Below are 19,190 nucleotides of genomic sequence, written 5' to 3' on the forward strand. Positions count from 1 at the left end.
CAATGAATGAAAATAAGACACAAATTAGGAATGGAAAATATGAACTATACTGTTTTAATGTTCTTGTACATGAAGTTGCATAATATCACTTAAAGGTAGACTGTGATACATTAGAGATATAAAATATTGGCTCTAAAGCAATGAATAAAATAACATACACAGAAACACCTCATAAACCTAATTATGAAATTAAATAAAAACAAAAACATCAAAATTAATGTAAAAGAAACCAGGAAGAAAAAGAAAATGGGACAAAAACAGGTGAGACAAATAAATATATAGCAAATTGTTAGATATAGACCTAGCCATATCAATAATTAAATTAAATGGAAATGGTCTAAATATAAAAATAAAAAAGCAGAGATTGGCAGATTGAATATACAATATAGGCTGCCTAATAGAATTTCAAATTAAAATATACAAATGTGTTAATAGTAAAAGGATAGAAAATAACATAGCATATTAAAACATTTGAAAATTATATTAGTATCAGAGAAGGTAGATTACAGAGAAAAGTGTATTAACAGGAATAATTTCATTTCATAAGGATGTAGGGATCAAGTCATCAAGTGGACATAAGAATCCTAAACATTTACTCACCTAATAAGATTCAAAATACATGACACACAAATGGATAGAATTGCAGGAAACTATAGAAAAATCCATGAATATGTGTTTAGATTTCAATACTACTCTTTCAATGGTTGACAGAACAGGTAAGTAGAAAATTAGTTAAATATAAAATAATTGGAACATTAGCAGCCAAATTAACACAATTGGCAAATTAACCAAATAGCCAAATTAACTTAATAGTACTTGCCGCCAAATAATAGCAAAATATACGTTTAAAAATGTAACTATGAAACACTTATCAATGAGACAATGCTTGGGTCCATAAAACAAATGTTAACTTATAAAGATTCAAGTCATGCAAAGTATTTTTCTGATCACACTATATTAAAATAGAAATCAATAACGGTAAGTAAATCTCTGGAAAACCTTCAAATATTAGGAAATTAAACAACACTCTTCTATGTAACCAAGAAGTCAAAGGTAAAATGAAAAAAAAAATCATTATTTTGAAATGAAAGAAAATAAAAACACAATATATCAATATTTGTTTGATAGCATTAAAACAGTATTTAGGGATAGATTTATACCAATGAATATTTATATTAGGAAATACGAAAGGGTAAAATCAGTTACCTCAGTTTCTACCTTAAGAAATTAAAAAGAACACAAAGTAAATCCAACATAGTCAGAATAAATAAATAATAAATGAACATGTAAATAAATTTCTGAGCAGAGGTCAATGTAAAAAAGGAGAAAAATAATTGAGAAAATTAATTAAATCTAAAGCTTTACAAAACAATACCATGTTGGCCAGGCTGGGCTGCTTTGCCCATTTTTTAATGGGGTTGTTTTTTGATTTTTATTTAATTGAGCTCCTTATAGATGCTGGATATAAGACCTTTGTCAGAATCATAGTTTGCAAATAAGCCAGAAGTTGTGGCACACGCCTGTAATCCCAGTACTTTAGGAGGCCAAGACATTTGGATCCCTTGAGGTCAGGAGTTCGAGACCAGCCTGGCCAACATGGTGAAAGTCCGTCTCTACTAAATATACAAAAATTAGCCAGGCATGGTGGTGTACGTCTGTAATCCCAGCTCCTCAGGAGGCTGAGGCAGGAGAATCGCTTGAACTCGGGAGGCGGCGGTTATAGTAAGTCGAAATCGTGCCACTGCTCTCTAGCCTGAGTGACAGATTAAGTGAGACTCCGTTTTTTTTTTTTTTTTTTTAAAGGCAAAAGACATAAACAGGCACTTCTCAAAAGAAGACAGACATGCATACACGCAGCTATGCAGCTAAACAAATAATAAGCACATGAAAAAATGCTCAATATATATTTTCCTAATAAATAGGGAAATGCAAATCAAAACTACAATGAGATACGCTCCCGCAGCAGTCAGAATGGCTATTATTAAAAAGCCAAAAAACAAAAACAAAAACAACAAAAAAAGCAGATCCTGGTGGGGTTGTGGAAAGAAAAGGGAACGCTTATAAACTGCTGGGAGGAATTTAAATTAGTTCAGCAACTGTGGAAGGTAATCTGGAGATTTCCCAAAGAACTTAAAATACAACTACCATTCCATGCAGCAATTCCATTACTGGGTGTCTACTCAAAGGAATATAAGTTATTTTACTATAAAGACATGTGTATTCATATATTCATTGCAGTACTATTCACAGCAGCAAAGACATGGAATCATCCTAACAGCCCCTCGTTGAATTAAAAAAATGTGGTACATACACACCATGGAACATTATGCACCCATAAAAAAAGAATAACATCTTGTCCTTTGCCACAAGGTAGGTGGAGCTGGAGGCCATCAAACTAAGTGTACTAATACAGAAACAGAAAACTAAATACCACGTATTCTTGCTTAGAAGTGGGAGCTAAACACTGAGTTCATGTGGAGACAAAGAAGGAAACGAGATACTGAGGCCTACTTGAAGGTGGAGGGTGGGAGGAGGGTGAGGATGGAAAAACTACCACTGGGCCCTATGCTGATTACCTGGATGATGAACTAATCCACACACGAAATCCTCATAACATAAAATCTATCTATAAAACAAACCTGCACATGTACCCCTCAACCTAAAACACATTTTTAAAAAATAATTGAAATTGATGGGCACCTAAAAATGCTGATTAGAGAAAAATATAATGAAATTATAAATTACTAATATTGATCCTGAGCAAAATGACAGCAGTAAAAATTCTACAGATATTCAAAGGTTAATAAATAAATATTAGACATTGTGTGGCAATAAATTCAACCAAGATAAAATGGACAAATTCCTTGAAGTAAATAAACTGTTAAAGCTGGCTAAAAAACAAATAGATTACTTGACTAACACTATATGTACTGATATAAACACATATCCACAAAGTTAGAGTAGAAGAGAATTTCCTCAAACCGATTGATAAAGGGCATCTATGTAAAACCTAGTATAAATCAAATACACAGGAGAAAATATTTGTGACCTTGGGTTAGGCAAAGATTTCTTAAGACACAATACCAAAATTAAAATGGATAAATTGGACATTATCCAAATTTAACATTTCTATTTTCAAAAGTATTATAAGAGAATGAAAAGACAAATCAAAGGCTGGGAGAAAATATTTGCAAAACCTGCTATCTTTTTTTTTTTTTTTTTTGCTTTTAATTATGAATGTAGACTTTTTTAAAAAATATTTTTTCTGCATCTATTGAGATGAATACTGTGTTCTGTTAATGTCATGAATTAATTAGATTGATTCTTGAGTGTTGAACTAACCTTGCATTATTTTTATTGCTATCACCTCATCATTATATAATATCCTTTTGTAACTGGCTTGATTCAATTTGCTAATATTTTCTTGAGAAATTTTGGATCTTAGTTCATGAGGGACTTTGATCTTTTCTGGTAATTTCTATGTAAGGTTTTGCTCTTTCTTCTTTGACCCATGAGTTACTTGGAAATTTTTTTTTCAGATAATTGGGATTTTTCTATGTATTTTAATGTTACTGATTTCTAACCTGTTGTAAAGACAATGGACTTTGTATGACTTTTTTCCTTTGGAATTTGTCAAAAACTTGTTTTATGGTCCCAGTGTAAAGTCTATCTTAGGGTTGGCAAAGTATGCTCTGTAGACTGGCAATTTGGGGTGTGTGTGTGTGTGTGTGTGTGTATGTGTGTCTGTGTGTGTGTGTGGTGTGTTACTGATTTCAACCACTGTGGATTGAAAAAATGTATTAAATACAAGAGTGAAAGTAAGCAAATAAAAATACAGTATAACAACTATTTATATAACATTTACACTGTATTTGGTATTATAAGTAATCTAGAGATGATTTAACATAAATGGTAGGATGTACATAGGTTATACGGAAATACCACACCATTTTATATACAGGACTAGAACATCCATAGATTTGGTATTTGCAGGGGTTCCTGGAAACAATCTCCTGCAGATACTTAATTTTCTTTCATTGGTGTTTTATTTATAGCTATCAATTACTGTGAATTGGTTTATAGTGTTGTTTAATCTTCTATATCTTTATTGACTTATGGCCTTTTTAAAAATTAATTATTGAAAGAGGAATGTTGAAATATACAACTAGGAGTGTGGGTTTTCTGTTCCTTCAATTCTGTGAATTTTAGAATATTTTAAAAGAGTTAATTCACTTACGATTTTGAAATAATGTTTTGGTATTTTTGTATCACTCTTAAAATATAGCATATCAACATCTTTGTAATTTGTTTTTCATGATATATCTTTTCCTATGTTTTACTTTTAATTTGTGTATCTTTAATATGTTAAATATATCTCTTGAAACTAGACAGCATGTAGTTGGTGATTTCTCCTTTACTCAGTCTGACAATCTTTGACTTTTAATTGGAGTTTATTAACAACAAATATATTAATAATTATAATCTAGTTATTAAAATGGCGGACTCTATTTGCACTAACATACTATTAGTTTTTTCTTTGTTTCTTCTGTTCTTTGTTCCTTATGTCTATCCTTTTGTGTCTTCTATAGGGAAAATTGTGTAATTTTGACATTTTTTCAGCTATAATTATTTGCCTTTAATTAGCAGTACCTATTTGATTTGAAGTTGTTTTATATATGACATATGCAGTTTATTCACATTATACCTTGGTTTTATATTATACTATTTCCCTTATAAAGTAACACCTTAAAACAATATAATTTCACTTATATTTCTTCTGCCCCTTGTGTTATCACTCTCATACATTTTACTATGACATCTGTTACAAACATCGCAATCCCTTGTTATATTTTGCTTTAAATAGCTAATAGACATATACTTTTAAAGAAAAGAAGGAAAGTTTTATATGTACTCTGTATTTTCCATTTGTAATGTTCATTTTCCCCTGTGGACCCAAATTTCCATCTTATACTATTTCTTGTTGGACATAAAGAAGTTTTCCTTGCAGTTTTTGTAGAGCATGTTAGTTTTTGTTTGCCAGTAAATATCATTTTCTAATTTTAAAGGATATTTTCACTTTGCATAGCATTCTAGGTTGACAGTTTTCTTCTTTTAGCATTATAAAAATGTTTTATTGTCTTCTGGCCTCTATTGTTTCTGAGAAGTCAGCTTTCATTCTTATTCCTTGTATGTAGTATCTCCCTTTCTCGCATACCCCCATAAACTCCCATTTTCTACTTTCAAATTCCAAGCAAAAGCTATCTTTCTTTGACAGCCTTGCTCCTTGGACATTTTGTCCTCTAATCACAGCAACTGGCACAGATATAAGAGTATCTTCTGTTTCTTGCTCATTTAAGGAATACTTGTCTTACAGGAGTTTGTTAGACTATTTTATGCTCACAGTTCTTCGATGCATTTAAGGCAAAGAATAATATTTTTGTGTGTCATTAACTACTTGTTTCAGTGGTTGTGACTGAATTTTATGTTTTTCTACATGCTAACTAAAAGCAGATCATTATACATATAAATGTTAAAGGCAATAAAATGATAGAGATGGATGTTTTTGTCTTTTAAAAAAATTATGCATATTTACTTATTTAATACATGGGTGGGTGTATATATGTGTGCTCTCTCTGTCTATACATTTATTTGTAAATAAATAAATGTGCATATATATAAAATATACATTTATTTACCTTTTCCAAGGAATAAACAACTTTGAGAGAGATTTGATGACAAGATTTGGTCATAATTTAGAGTTTCGTATTGACATGCATAAACTATTTATTAATTTGATATGTACTTACTAAATGTCTACTAGGTCTTAAAATTATGCTAAGTGTTGTGGAGACATTGTATTTGGAGATATAGTTATGTTAGCTCAGAAGAAACCACGTCTTAACACATATCATTTGATTGTTAAAGAACAAAATGATTGCCAAAGCCATTTTTATTTTAGAAATTTATAGAAAGAATACAAATTAATCTTGGCTGGAATGAACAGAGAAGAATTTTTATTCAAACTAATGGGACTGATAGGAGAAAATGTGGAGAGTATTGGATAAACAGCCATTTTGAAGAGAGCATAAGCAAATGCTGGTGAATATGTGACTTATTTAAAGGAAAGAACAAGAATCATAACAACCTATTAAAAATGAGAGCAGTTTTAATCACTTGTTCATATTTATTTGAATATTAATAAAATGAAGGGCATATAATTTTACATGTGAGGGTCAATTAGCTTATACAAACACACTCATCCTAGCCACCACCATACAAATTAAGATATAAAAGACTAGTAGAATCCTAGAAGCCTTCCTCATGTCCCCTCCCAGCTATTCTCTCTCCTGAGGGTAACCATTATTGTGATTTTCAATTTCAAAGAATAAAGCTTTCTGTTTTTGAATTTTTCACAAATAGAGTCGTATCATATATGACATTCTGCTGTGACTGGCTCCTTTCAGTCAATGGCAAAATAATTGTTCTCTATTACAAGGAATTCCTGAGAAGAATAGAAATAAAAGAAGGAAAAAATATAATAATTATAGCCAGTAAGCTGAGCCTGATACAAAGGTCAGTATGACATGGACAATATTACTCAAATCTGAGATGTAAGGTGCATTTTGAGTTCTTTGTATGAAGTCAGGTAATTTAATAATGTTCAATAAATTACTTGATTGTTGATCTCAATGGTTTTTGATGTAAGAGATACAAATTCGTAAGACAGAAGTAACGTAATTATTTCATGTGCTTCTAATGATACAAAGTCTTTGAGGGGTGACAAGTTTGCAGAAGCTGATAGGGCAAAGTGTGAATTAAATGAGAAAAAGTAGTAAATAAAGGGTTAGAGGGAACTGAAATAATATTACAGAAAAGCTATTTTTTACTTTTAAGGACATTGTTACATTACTATATAATACTTAATTTTATATAAAATTTAGCAATGAAAAATAGTCAATTTGAAATTTAAATAAGTATCTTTGAAGAAAACAGAGTTTCATATCTGTCTTCTTTAGATCTTTCAAAGAAAAAAGAAAAGTTGAAAGTGTACATGTTTTATTCTCTTTGCTCATTAATTTTTAAAGTCCCATCTTTGAAATGTCTGCTGTACAATGATGTTTCACCTGATTGGTTATGGCATACACATTACTGTCATGTCACACAACATGCTGCTTCAGAGAGTTGATTAATTTTGAATACTTGGTTAGAGTTGAGAAAACATTGGTAGGTTGATTTTGGAATAAAGAATCTATATGGAATTAATAATGCAATCTACAAGTTCAAGCACAAATTGCCTATGTGCAGCATTTATGTTAATCATAGAATCACTGAGGTGATTTGCCCAAAAGGCATATTGATAAGGTAGCTAAATTTTTTCAGACATCAGGGACATAATAATTAATGTTTCATTTATTTTCATCATGCTGAAAAATGTACTTGTAATCCAATATTTGGACAATATAGAAAACTTATTACTTTAGATATAGGCGTTTCATAATTTTAGTTTAAACAATAATCTCTTTTTCAACAAGGATGATACAAAATGTAATAATGATTTATAACTTTCAATATCTTTACAAGTACCCAGGTTAACTGCATAATAATGGTATCACCTCACGACCTTTACTCCATTTGTGTCTTAAAATAGGGCTTTCTTTTGGATGCCTGTTAAATATATGCTACGATAGAACACCAAATTAATTAGCAGAAACTAGAAAGTTGCTTTAGATCACAATATTAAAACACCATATTGTTTGAAAAAGAAAAGTGAGAGAGGAAAAGGGAATGGAAGTAAGAGTAAACAGAAGCATTAAATTTAAAGTGAACAGGAGATGAAGGGGGGAAAAGTATGGTTTGTTGTGTTAGTCTTTTCTACTCCAAAGTTTTCTTTCCTTTCTTTCTTTTTTCTCCATTTATGACTACTCTTTATATTATTTTCATTTTACAGACTTCAGAGGCTAAGATTCTGAGGGGCATCTCTCCAGTCGGTATACTAGATGTAGAAATCCTTTGACTCCAGCTTAAAGGTTTAAACATACTTCTATTGGGTCAAATTCCCCTAAACTTCAGACAGAAAAGATGAGCTCTCCTCACTGGGACATTTGCCTTTATTGACAACATACAAATAGAAAATTCCCTTTTTTTTCAATTTTGCAATTTAACAAAAATTAATAGGTCTTTACTGAGAATAAGATAATAAGTTCACCTATGAAGTCTTAACCCAATAAGGGCTATTACCAAACATCAGTGAGACAGGCTTCATGAAACAGTGCAAATATATGCCAAAACCTGTGTTACCTGTTCTTAAAAACAACGATTTGATAGAAGATAGCTAGCTTGGACAGTATGTCCAATCCAAAAGCTCTACCAAGCTGAAACATGGTTTCCATATGCCCACAATATCATCTTCTATTTGTTGTCAATGCTTTCCAGCCAAAGACTATAAGAAATACACCTGTAGGTGAGCAAGTTGGGTTTATTAATCATTGCAGTGAGAAAAAATGCACATGGGGGGCACCCATGAGGCGTGTCAGTAAGAGGGTGTTAGAAAGGACTTAGAGAACTTAGACTTTGGTTGGGTGATTTGGGGCACAGTCCAATGAAGCAGGGGTTCACGTTGAATTGAAAGTTTTCAGAGAGCAGAAACAATTTTATGGTGGTATATCTCACTAAATCTCATCCACGATTGGGGACACTAGAGCAAAACTAAAATTGTAATTGATAAGTGGTCAGCAGTCACTCAATTTGCCTGAGATGAGGATGTTAGACATTTTTTGAGATTTGGACGTTTTGTTTGTGTTCAGACATGATTATGGAGTGTTTTTGTTTCTGTCTTGATACACCGTGGTCACAGAATGGCCTTGTCTGTGGATAATCTTTGAAACTGTTCATCTTCAGCAGAACACCAATACCTTATGGTAATGCTGTTAGAGCCTGGATACCAGCTCTGGTTTTTGTTACACAGTGGTCCAGGACATAGGGTACAATTACTTCTCCTCCCTAACAATGTCAAAGACCTGTTTTATTTCTTATCTCTTCTTTATCATAACAAAATTCAGCTGCATGATAGCCACTAAATAACTAATAGGTGAATGAGACTGAATAAATGAATAAGTATTGAAGTAGACACATAAACCAGAGGTTAAGCTAAAAAATGAGCTGAATAGGCAAAATGATCAGTCACTCAACCAAATATCCATTGGCACTGACTTGAGCAAATTTTATTGAAACCAGGATGATTATAATAATAATAACTAATATTTGTTAATAATCTATGATAGTCTAGTCTGCTGCATAATCTATTCAATTCTCAAATGAGTTTTTAAAGTAAGATTCATTTTAACTAAAACAAGTCTGGAGAGGATCAGTTATTATCTCAAGGTCATTCAAATGATAAGGGTGAAGTTGGTACTCAAACCTCAAATCTCAGGTGTCCCACTCTCAAACTTCCACTTCCTCTTTATCCTTGAACCTATTATATTTTTATTCTGTTCCCTGTCACCAAAGCTGAATGTACTGCAAATAGTCACCCAATTGCCATATTCAATAGCCTCTTTTCAAAGATAGTATTACTTAGTTCTTCTATAGGTTTCAAACAGTATTGGATTCTTTTTTATATATTAATATATGGTTTATTGATCGTTATTTTGAGGCAATATTTTGTTTGGCAAAATTATTGTCATTTCCCACACTGTGTTATTTATAGTTTCAAAGATTGAATTTTTAGATCAGATTTTAAAAGATTAATTGCAAGAAGCTTGACGTAGTTTGGGGCATTTTACATTTTTTAAAATCTTTAAAGGTTTAAAGGAAGTACAGTTTTGTACCACATAATGACATTTTAGTCAATGACAGACCGCATACACAATGATGGTCCCATAAGATTATAATGGAGCTGAAAAATTGCTATTACCTAGTGATGTTGCGGTTGTCCTAATGTCATAGAGCAACACAGTCTTCACGTGTTTGTTGTGATGCTGGCTTAAATAAACCTACTGTGCTGTCTGTCATATAAAGGTACAGCACATACAATTTTGTACATAAAACTTGATAATGGTAATAAATGGCTGTTACTGGTTTATGTATTTTCTATACTATATTTTAATAGTTATTTTATTTTTTTAATTTCAGTAGGTTTTGGGGGAACAGATGGTATTTGTTTACATGAATAGCTATTTTAGGGGTGATTTCAGAGTTTTGGTGCTCCCATCACCCAACTAGCGTACACCAGTGTACACTATGAACTGTGTGTAGTCTAATTTTTTTTTTTTTTTTTTGTAGATGGGGTCTTGCTCTGTCACCCAGGCTGGAGTGCAGTGGCACGATCTTGGCTCACTACAACCTCTGCCTCCCGGGTTCAAGTGATTCTCCCTCCTTAGCATCCTGAGGAGCTGGGCTTACAGGTACATGCCACTATGCCTGGCTAATTTTTGTATTTTTAGTAGAGATGGGCTTTCACCATGTTGGTCAGGCTGGCCTCGAACTCCTGAATTCAAGTGATCCACCCACCTCAGCGTCCCAAAGTGCTGGGGTTACAGGCATGAGCCACTGCGCCTGGCCCACTGTGTATAGTCTTTTATCCCTCAACCCTCTCCACCCTTTCCCCAGAGTTCCTGAAGTCCATTGTATAATTCTTATGCCTTTGTAGCCTCATTACTTGGCTCCCATTTACGAGTGAGAAAATATGATGTTTGGTTTTCATTCCTGAGCTACTTCACTTAGAATAATGGTCTCTAATTCTATCCAGGTTGCTCAAAATGCAAATATTTTGTTAGTTTTTATGACTGAGTAGTATGCCATAGTACACATACATATATATATATATACACACTCATATATATATATAATGTGATATATACATAATATATATATCACATTTCTTTATCCACTCATTAATTGATGGCCATTGGACTGGTTCCATATTTTTGCAATGACAAATTGTCCTGCTAGAAACATGCGTGTGCAAGTATCTTTTTCTTATAATGACTTCTTTTCCTCTGGGTAGATACCCAGAACTGGGATTGCTGGATCAAATAGTAGATCTACTTTTAGTTCTTTAAGGAATCTCCACACTGTTTTCCATAGTGTTTGTACTAATTTACATTCCCATCTACAGTGTAAAAGTATTCCCTTTTTGCCACATCCATGCCAACATCCATTATTTTTTGATTTTTTGCTTATGGCCATTCTTGCAGGAGTAGAGGTGGTATCACATTAAGATTTTCCTTTGCATTTCCTGATTATTAATGATATTGAGCATCTTTTCATATGTTTGTTGGCCATTTGTATATCTTCTTTACAAAATAGTCTATTCATGTCTTTAGCCCACTTTTTGATGAGATAGTTTGTTTTGTTCTTGCTGATGGTTTGATTTCCTTACAAATTCCAGATATTAGCCCTTTATCAATTGTATGGATTGTGAAGATTTTCTCCTGCTCTGTGGATTGTCTGTTTGCTCTGCTTATTATTTCTTTTGCTGTGCATATGCATTTTAGCTTAATTAAGTCCCATCTATTAAATTTTGTTTTTGTTGCATTTGCTTTTGGGTTCTTGGTCATGAAGTCTTTGCCTAACCTATTGTCTACAGAGGTTTTTCCAATGTTGTGTTCTAGAATGTTTATTGTTTTAGGTCTGAGATTTAAGTCTTTGATCCATCTTGAGTTGATTTTTGTATCAGGTGAGAGGTGAGGATCCAGTTTCTTTCTTCTATATGTGGCTTGCCAATTATCCCAGCACCCTTTGTTGAATAGGGTGTTCCTTTCCCCACTTTATGGTTTTGTTTGCTTTGTCAAAGATCAGTTGACTGTGAGGATTTGACTTTATTTCTGGGTTCTCTATTCTGTCCATTGGTCTATATGCCTATTTTTATACCAGTACTGTGCTGTTTTGATGACTATGGCCTTATAGTATATTTAATAGTTTGTAGCAGGTAATGTAATGCCAGATCTGTCCTTTTTTCTTAATCTTGCTTTGACTATGCAGGCTTATTTTTGGTTCCATATGAATTTTAGGATTTTTTTTTCTAGTTTTGTGAAGAATGATGGTGGTATTTTGATGGAAATTGCATTTAATTTGTAGATTTCTTTTGGCAGTATAGTCATTTTCACAATATTGATTTTACCCATCCACAAGCATGGGATGTGTTTCCATTTGTTTATATCCTCTATGATTTCTTTAAGCAGTGTTTTGTAGTTTTCCTTGTAGAGGTCTTTCATCTCCTTGGTTAAGTATATTCCTAAGTATTTTATTTAATTTTTGCAGCTATTGTAAAAAGGATTGAGTTCTTGATTTGATTCTCAGCTTGGTCACTACTGATGTATAGCAGAACTACTAGTTTGTGTACATTAATTTTTTATACTGATATTTTGCTGAATTTATTTACCAAGTCTAAGAGCTTTTTGGATGAGTCTTTAGGGTTTTCTAGGTATAAGATTATGTCATGAGTAAACAGCAACAGTTTGACTTCCTCTTGACTGGTTTGGATACCCTTTATTTCTTTCTCTTGTCTGATTGTTTTGGCTAGGACTTCCAGTACAATGCTGAATAGAAGTGGTGAGAGTGGGCATCCTTTCTTGTTTTAGTTATCAGGGGGAATGCTTTCATCTTTCCCCCGTTCAGTCTAAAGTTGGCTGTGGATTTGCCATAGATGGCTTTTATTGCCTTAAACTATGTCCCTTCTATGCAAATTTTACTGAGAGTTTTTTTTTTTTTTCTGAGACGGAGTCTCGCTCTGTCGCCCAGGCTGGAGTGCAGTGGCCCAATCTCGGCTCACTGCAAGCTCCGCCTCCCGGTTTTACGCCATTCTCCTGCCTCAGCCTCCCGAGTAGCTGGGACTACAGGCACCCGCCATCTTGCCTGGCTAGTTTTTTGTATTTTTTAGTAGAGACGGGGTTTCACCGTGTAGGCCAGGATGGTCTCAATCTCCTGACCTCGTGATCCGCCCGTCTCGGCCTCCCAAAGTGCTGGGATTACAGGCTTGAGCCACCGCGCCTGGCTTACTGAGAGTTTTAATCACAAAGGGATGCTAGATTTTGTCAAATGCTTTCTTTGCTTCTATTGATATGATCATGTGATTTTTGTTTTTAATTCTGTTTATGTGGTGCATCACATGTACTGACATGTGGATGTTAAACCATCCCTGCACCCTAGGTATGAAACCCACTTGAACACGGTGGATTATCTTTTTGTATGCTTTTGGTTTGCTAGTATTTTGTTGAGAATTTTTGCATCTATGTTCATCAGGGATATTGGCCTGTAGTTTTCTTATTTTTTTTGTTATGTCATTTCCTGGTTCTGGTATTAGGGTGATACTGGCTTCAGAGAATGATTTAGGGAGGATTCTCTCTTTCTCCATCTTTTGGTATAATGTCTATAGGATTGTTATCAATTCATCTTTGAATGTCTGATAGAATTCAGCTGTGAATCCATCTGGTTATGGACTTTTTTTGTTGTTGGTAACTTTTTAATTACCATTTCAATCTTGCTGCTTGGTATTGGTCAGTTCAGAGTTTCTATTTCTTCCTGGTTTAATCTAGGAGGGTTGTATATTTCCAGGAATTTATCCATCTCCTCTAGGTTTTCTAGTTTATGCACATGAAGCTGTGCATAGTAGCCTTGAATGATCTTTTGCATTCCTTTGGTATTGGTTGTAATATCTCCTGTTTTATTTCTAATTGAGCTCATTTGTATCTTCTCTCTTCTTTTCTTGGTTAATCTTGCTAATGCTCTATCAATTTTATTTATCTTTTCAAAGAGCCAGCTTTTTATTTTATCTTTCGCATTTTTTGTTTCAATTTTATTTAGTTGTGCTCTGATCTTGCTTATTTCTTTTTTTCTGCTGGGTTGGGGTTTTGTTTGTTCTTTTTTCTATAGCTCCTTGAGGTATGACCTTAGATTGTTTGTGCTCTTTCAGACTTTTTTATGTAGTCATTTAATGCTATGAACTTTCTTCTTAGCAATATCTTTGCTCTATCCCAGAGGTTTGGATAGGTTGTGTGACTATTATCATTCAGTTCAAATAATTTTGTAATTTGCATCTTGAATTCATTGTTGGCCCAGTGATCATTCAGGGACAAGTTACTTAATTTCCGTGTAATTGTATCATTTTATGGGTTCCTTTTTAAGTTGATCTTCAATTTTATTCCACTGTGGCCTTAGACAGAACTTGCTATAATTTGGTTTTCTTAAATTTATTGAGACTTATTTTGTGGTCTATGATATCATTTGTCTTGGAGTATATTCCATGGCTAATGAATAGAAAGTATATTCTGCAATTGTTGGGTAGAATGTTCTGTAAATATCTGTTAAGTCCATTTATTCTAGGGTATGATTTAAGCCTATTATTTCTTTGTTGATTTTCTTTCTTGATGACCTGTCTAGTGCTGTCAGTGGAATATTGAAGTCCTTGCTATGATTGTGTTGCTAGACGTGAGTCTCAGGTCTAGTAGTAACTGTTTTATAAATATGGGAGCTCCACTGTTAGATGTATATATATTTAGAATTGTGATATTTTCCTATTTGACTAGTCCTTTTATCATTATATTATGTCCTTCTGTCTGTTTTAACATTGCTGTTGCTTTAAAGTTTGTTTTGTCTTATATAAGAAGAGCTAATCCTGCTCATGTTTGGTGTCCATATGCAAGGAATATCTTTTTCCACCCCTTTACCTTAAGTTTATGTGAGTCCTTAGGTATCAGGTGAGTCTCTTGAAGATGGTAGATAATTTGTTGGTGAATTCTTATCCAGTCTGCCATTCCATATCTTTTAAGGGGAGTATTTGGGCCATTTACATTCACTGTTAGTACTGAGATATGAGGTACTCTTCTATTCATCTTGCTATTTGTTGTCTGAATTCCTTTTTGTTTTCATTGTTTTGTTGTTTAATAGGTCCTGTGAGACTTATGCTTTAAGGAGATTCTATTTTGTATATTTTGATAGAGACAGGAGACAGCCAAATGCCACCCAGGCCATTGTGAACAGGGAGTTTGCCTAAACATGGCCACAGTGAAAAATTCCATCCTTTAACATACGCACGGTAAGGAAAATAAATTAATGTGGAGTGACTCAGACTAAGGGCCTGCCTGGGCATGGGGAGAATGGGGTGGAGCCACCGGGAATTTGTGTTTTATTCACGAGGGGATCCTGGCCTCTTCAGCTCCTGTGTGGTGGCCTGGTATTCAATATGTGAGGTGGGAGCCTGTTGGCAGGAGCCCCCCAACCCCCCCGCCTTTTTTTTTTCTCTGAGAGCTTTCTTTTAATGAATTCCACTCTTCTCACCTTTCAATGTGTCAATATATCTAATTTTTCCTAGTCTTGAGACTAGAACATGGATTTTAACTGAACTAAGGAGTAAAAAAATCCTTCAATATTTTGAGGATTTGTTTCAAGATTTAGAGCTACTTTTAGCAGCTCTTGTAGTGCTGGCTTGATAATGGGAAATTCTCTCAGCATTTGTTTGTCTGAAAAAGACTCTTTCCTTCATTTATGAAGCTTAGTTTCACTGGATACAAAATTTTTGGCTGATAATTTTTTTGTTTAAGGAGGCTAAAGATAGGACGCCAATCTCTTCTAGCTTGTAAGGCTTCTTCTGACAAATCTACTGTTAATCTGATAGGCTTTCCTTTATAGGTTACCTGGTACTTCTATCTCACAGCTCTTAAGATTCTTTCCTTCATCTTGACTTTACTTAACCTGATGACTTTGTGCCTAGGTGATTATCTTATCTTTTTACAATGAATTTCCAAGGTGTTCTTGGAGCTTCTTGTATTTGGATGTCTAGATCTCTAGCAAGGCTGGGGAAATTTTCCTTGATTATTCCCTCAAATATGCTTTCCAGACTTTTAGATTTCTCTTCTTCCTTGGGAACACCAATTATTCTTAGGTTTGGTCATTTAATGTAATTCCAAACTTTTTGGAGGCTTTATTTTTTTTAAATTATTTTTTCTGTATCTTTGTTGGATTTGGCTAATTGAAAAGGCTTGTCTTTGAGCTCTGAAGTTCTTTCTTCTACTTGTTTGGTTCTATCACTGAGACTTTTCAGCAAATTTTGCAATTCTCTATTCATTTCCAGAAGCTGTGATTATTTTTTATTTATGCTATTTATTTCGCTGGAGGTTTTTCCATTTGTATCCTGTATGTTTTTTGTTAATTTCTTTAAGTGGGACTTTACCTTTCTCTGATGTCATCTTGTACTACTTAATAGTCAATTTTCAGAATTCTTTTTCTGGAAATTAAGAGATTTCTTCTTGGTTTGGATCCATTGCTGGTGAACTAGTGTGATCTTTTGGGGGTGTTAAACAAACCTGTTTCATCATATTACCAAAATTGCTTTTCTGGTCCCTTCTCATTTGGGTAGACTATGTCAGAGGGAAGCTCTGGGAATTAAGGGCTGCTGATCAGATTCTTTTGACCCACAGGGTACTCCCTTGTTGTGGTTCTCGCTTCTATCCCCAGGTATGGGGCTTCCAGAGAGACAAACTGCAGTGGTTATTATTTCTCTTCTGGATCTAGGCATCCAGCGGAGATGCCAGGCTCTGGGTTGGCACTGGAGAGTGTCTGCAAGGAGTCCTGTTTAAAGCTGATTGCTTTAAGTGTGGCATGCCCCTCCTTGCCACATGACACACTGACTCCCCTTGCTTTCTGCCATTAAGTTGAGCAGATACCAGAGCAGTAGTATACTTCTTGTTTTTTGTTTGTTTGTTTGTTTTGGAGATGGAATCAGGATCTCTCATCCAGGCTGGAGTACAGTGTCCTGATCTCAGCTCACTGCAACCTCTGCCTCCGGGGTTCAAGCAATTCTCCTGCTTCAGCCTCCCGAGTAGGTGGGACTACAGGTGCGCACCACCACACCCAGCTAATTTTTCCTTTTTTAGTAGAGACAGGGTTTCACCATGTTGGCCAGGCTGGTCTTGAACTCCTGGCCTCAGGTGATGCACCCACCTTGGTCTCCCAAAGTGCTGGGATTACAGGCATGAGCCACCGTGCCCAGCCGCCTGCTTCTTGTAAGGCCTGCAGAACCATGAGCCAAATAAATTTCTTTTCTTTATAAGTTATCTAGTCTCAGTTATTCCTTTATAGCAACACAAAATGGACTAACACAGATAGATAGATAGATAGATAGATAGATAGATAGATAGATAGAAAGCTCTCTCTCTTTGTATATATGTGTTGTGTATATATATATATTATATAATATATATAGTGTAGTTATATATACATATGTTAGATACATTTGTGTGTCTATATTTATAAATAACACCTTTCGCTAAATGTTTTTATTTTATCTTTCTCCAGCTCACTTAAATGAGTTCACAGAGTTGCCTGAACACAAACTTTAGCGGCGAGAGAAATCCTGATTCTTATTTCTCATACTCAGTTGGTGATAAAAACCTATCATTTCAACCTCTCATATACCTCCCATTATTCAGGGTACTTACAAGTGCCTCCATACAGATATTCATCTCTTCAGTGAAATTTAACTCTTCTTACTGTATTTAAAGCACAGATCTGATTCAGTTTTTTTCCCCACTAAAGTCTTACCCTTTTCCAGGCTTATAAGATATTTAACCATTTAATCCTAACCTGACATCGCAAATTTATTGTCATTGCTTTTCCTCCAATTGTGATCTCTACCAAAGTATATGCTTAACCTAACTAAACCCTATCATTTTCTCTTTACCATTTCTTCCATGTGGATTCCCCTGTCTTTACTTGGCGTCTTGGAAAATTCCTACTCATGTTAAAACACAAGATTTATGAAATGCTCCTAATTTCCTAACATTCTATTAAGCGCTTTATATAAAATTTCTTATTTAATCTTCAAAACTACCTTATGGCAAAAACACTTTTGCATTTCCATTATACAGAGGAGGGAACTACAGACTAATGTGGATAAAAACTTTGCTCATGGGCATACCATTATCATGTAGTAAAGTTTGTATTTGAACTCATACTTTTTACTATAAGCTATATTAGTCACTCCCAGTGCCAACTCAAACAGCTTTTCCTCTAAATTAATTTGTATTTGCCCTCTTCTCTTGCCATAATAATTATTATATCTCCTTGGCCACAGAACATACTTCTAAGCTTCTACTGTAGAATTTGTATATTTACATGTAATTGCTGTGTCTAGTAATTAAAATTGAGTATCTTGATAGCAGCCATTGTATCTTATTTGTATTTAAATCCAACAATAGTGCATGGCAGATAGTAAGTTTTGTTGAATGAAAACTAAACAAAGAGATGACCCAAAATAAAAGAAAGTATAATATTTTGGTGACTAACATAAGACGGTTATCATGTGTTTATTTTCTAGTTTGAAAACAATGGTAAAATACAAAAGAAAAATATTATTTATTTTCATTTAAAAGATTTTATATGAACTGTATGAATCCTCTTATCTCTTTTTTCCAACATTCTAAACCCCATCTCTGAAACCTACCTAAAATAAAATTCATGTAAAATGAAGAATAGGAAATAGTGCCTTAAAATTTCTAGCATTGATTTATATTAGTCTTTTGAATTACTTTTAAAGTGTTCAGTTAAACCACTGTTTTGGAATTTTTTTAGCATATGAATTTTCTTGACAAACCATGTTGTGACATTTATAAAAAAAATTATACCAGAAATTCAGAGTTGCAGTGTCAAAAGTTGTCTTAAAACATCCATGAGTAGGTAGACAACCAATTACATTCTTGTAGTTTTCATCTACTGACCATTGTACATTATTATTTGGGGAAAGGATTATCCATGACATAGAAATATCACTCTTTTCAGTAACTCTTCTCAAAGCCTGAGACATTTTCAGACTCTAATCACCTGGAAAGTGAAACACCAATTTTTCTCTAAGTTGACAGGAAAATAACTTCTGTAACAGGTGCAAGGATCAATACAGAAGTTATATAGTACACAAAGTTTACCTCTTTTTACCTCAGAAACTTCACTGTGGCCTCTGTGCTACTGGATAGTAAAAACTAAACTAAATAAACTAAAAAGCAAAGAAACCAGTGTTGTAGGTGGCCGGTTGAGGTTCTTGACTTTGCCACTCAACGTTGTGCACATGTACCCTAGAACTTAAAGTATAATAATAAAAAAAGAATGTGTGAGTCCAAAGTAAAAGTAAGCAAAGAAGTTTATTGCAAAGCAGAAGTAACACTCTGAGAGGCAGAGCATCTTATATGTCTGTAAAGAAT

This window comes from Rhinopithecus bieti, unplaced genomic scaffold (genome assembly GCF_001698545.2).
Source record: "Rhinopithecus bieti isolate Rb0 unplaced genomic scaffold, ASM169854v2 scaffold_10499, whole genome shotgun sequence".
In the NCBI taxonomy this organism is placed as follows: Eukaryota; Metazoa; Chordata; class Mammalia; order Primates; family Cercopithecidae; genus Rhinopithecus; species Rhinopithecus bieti.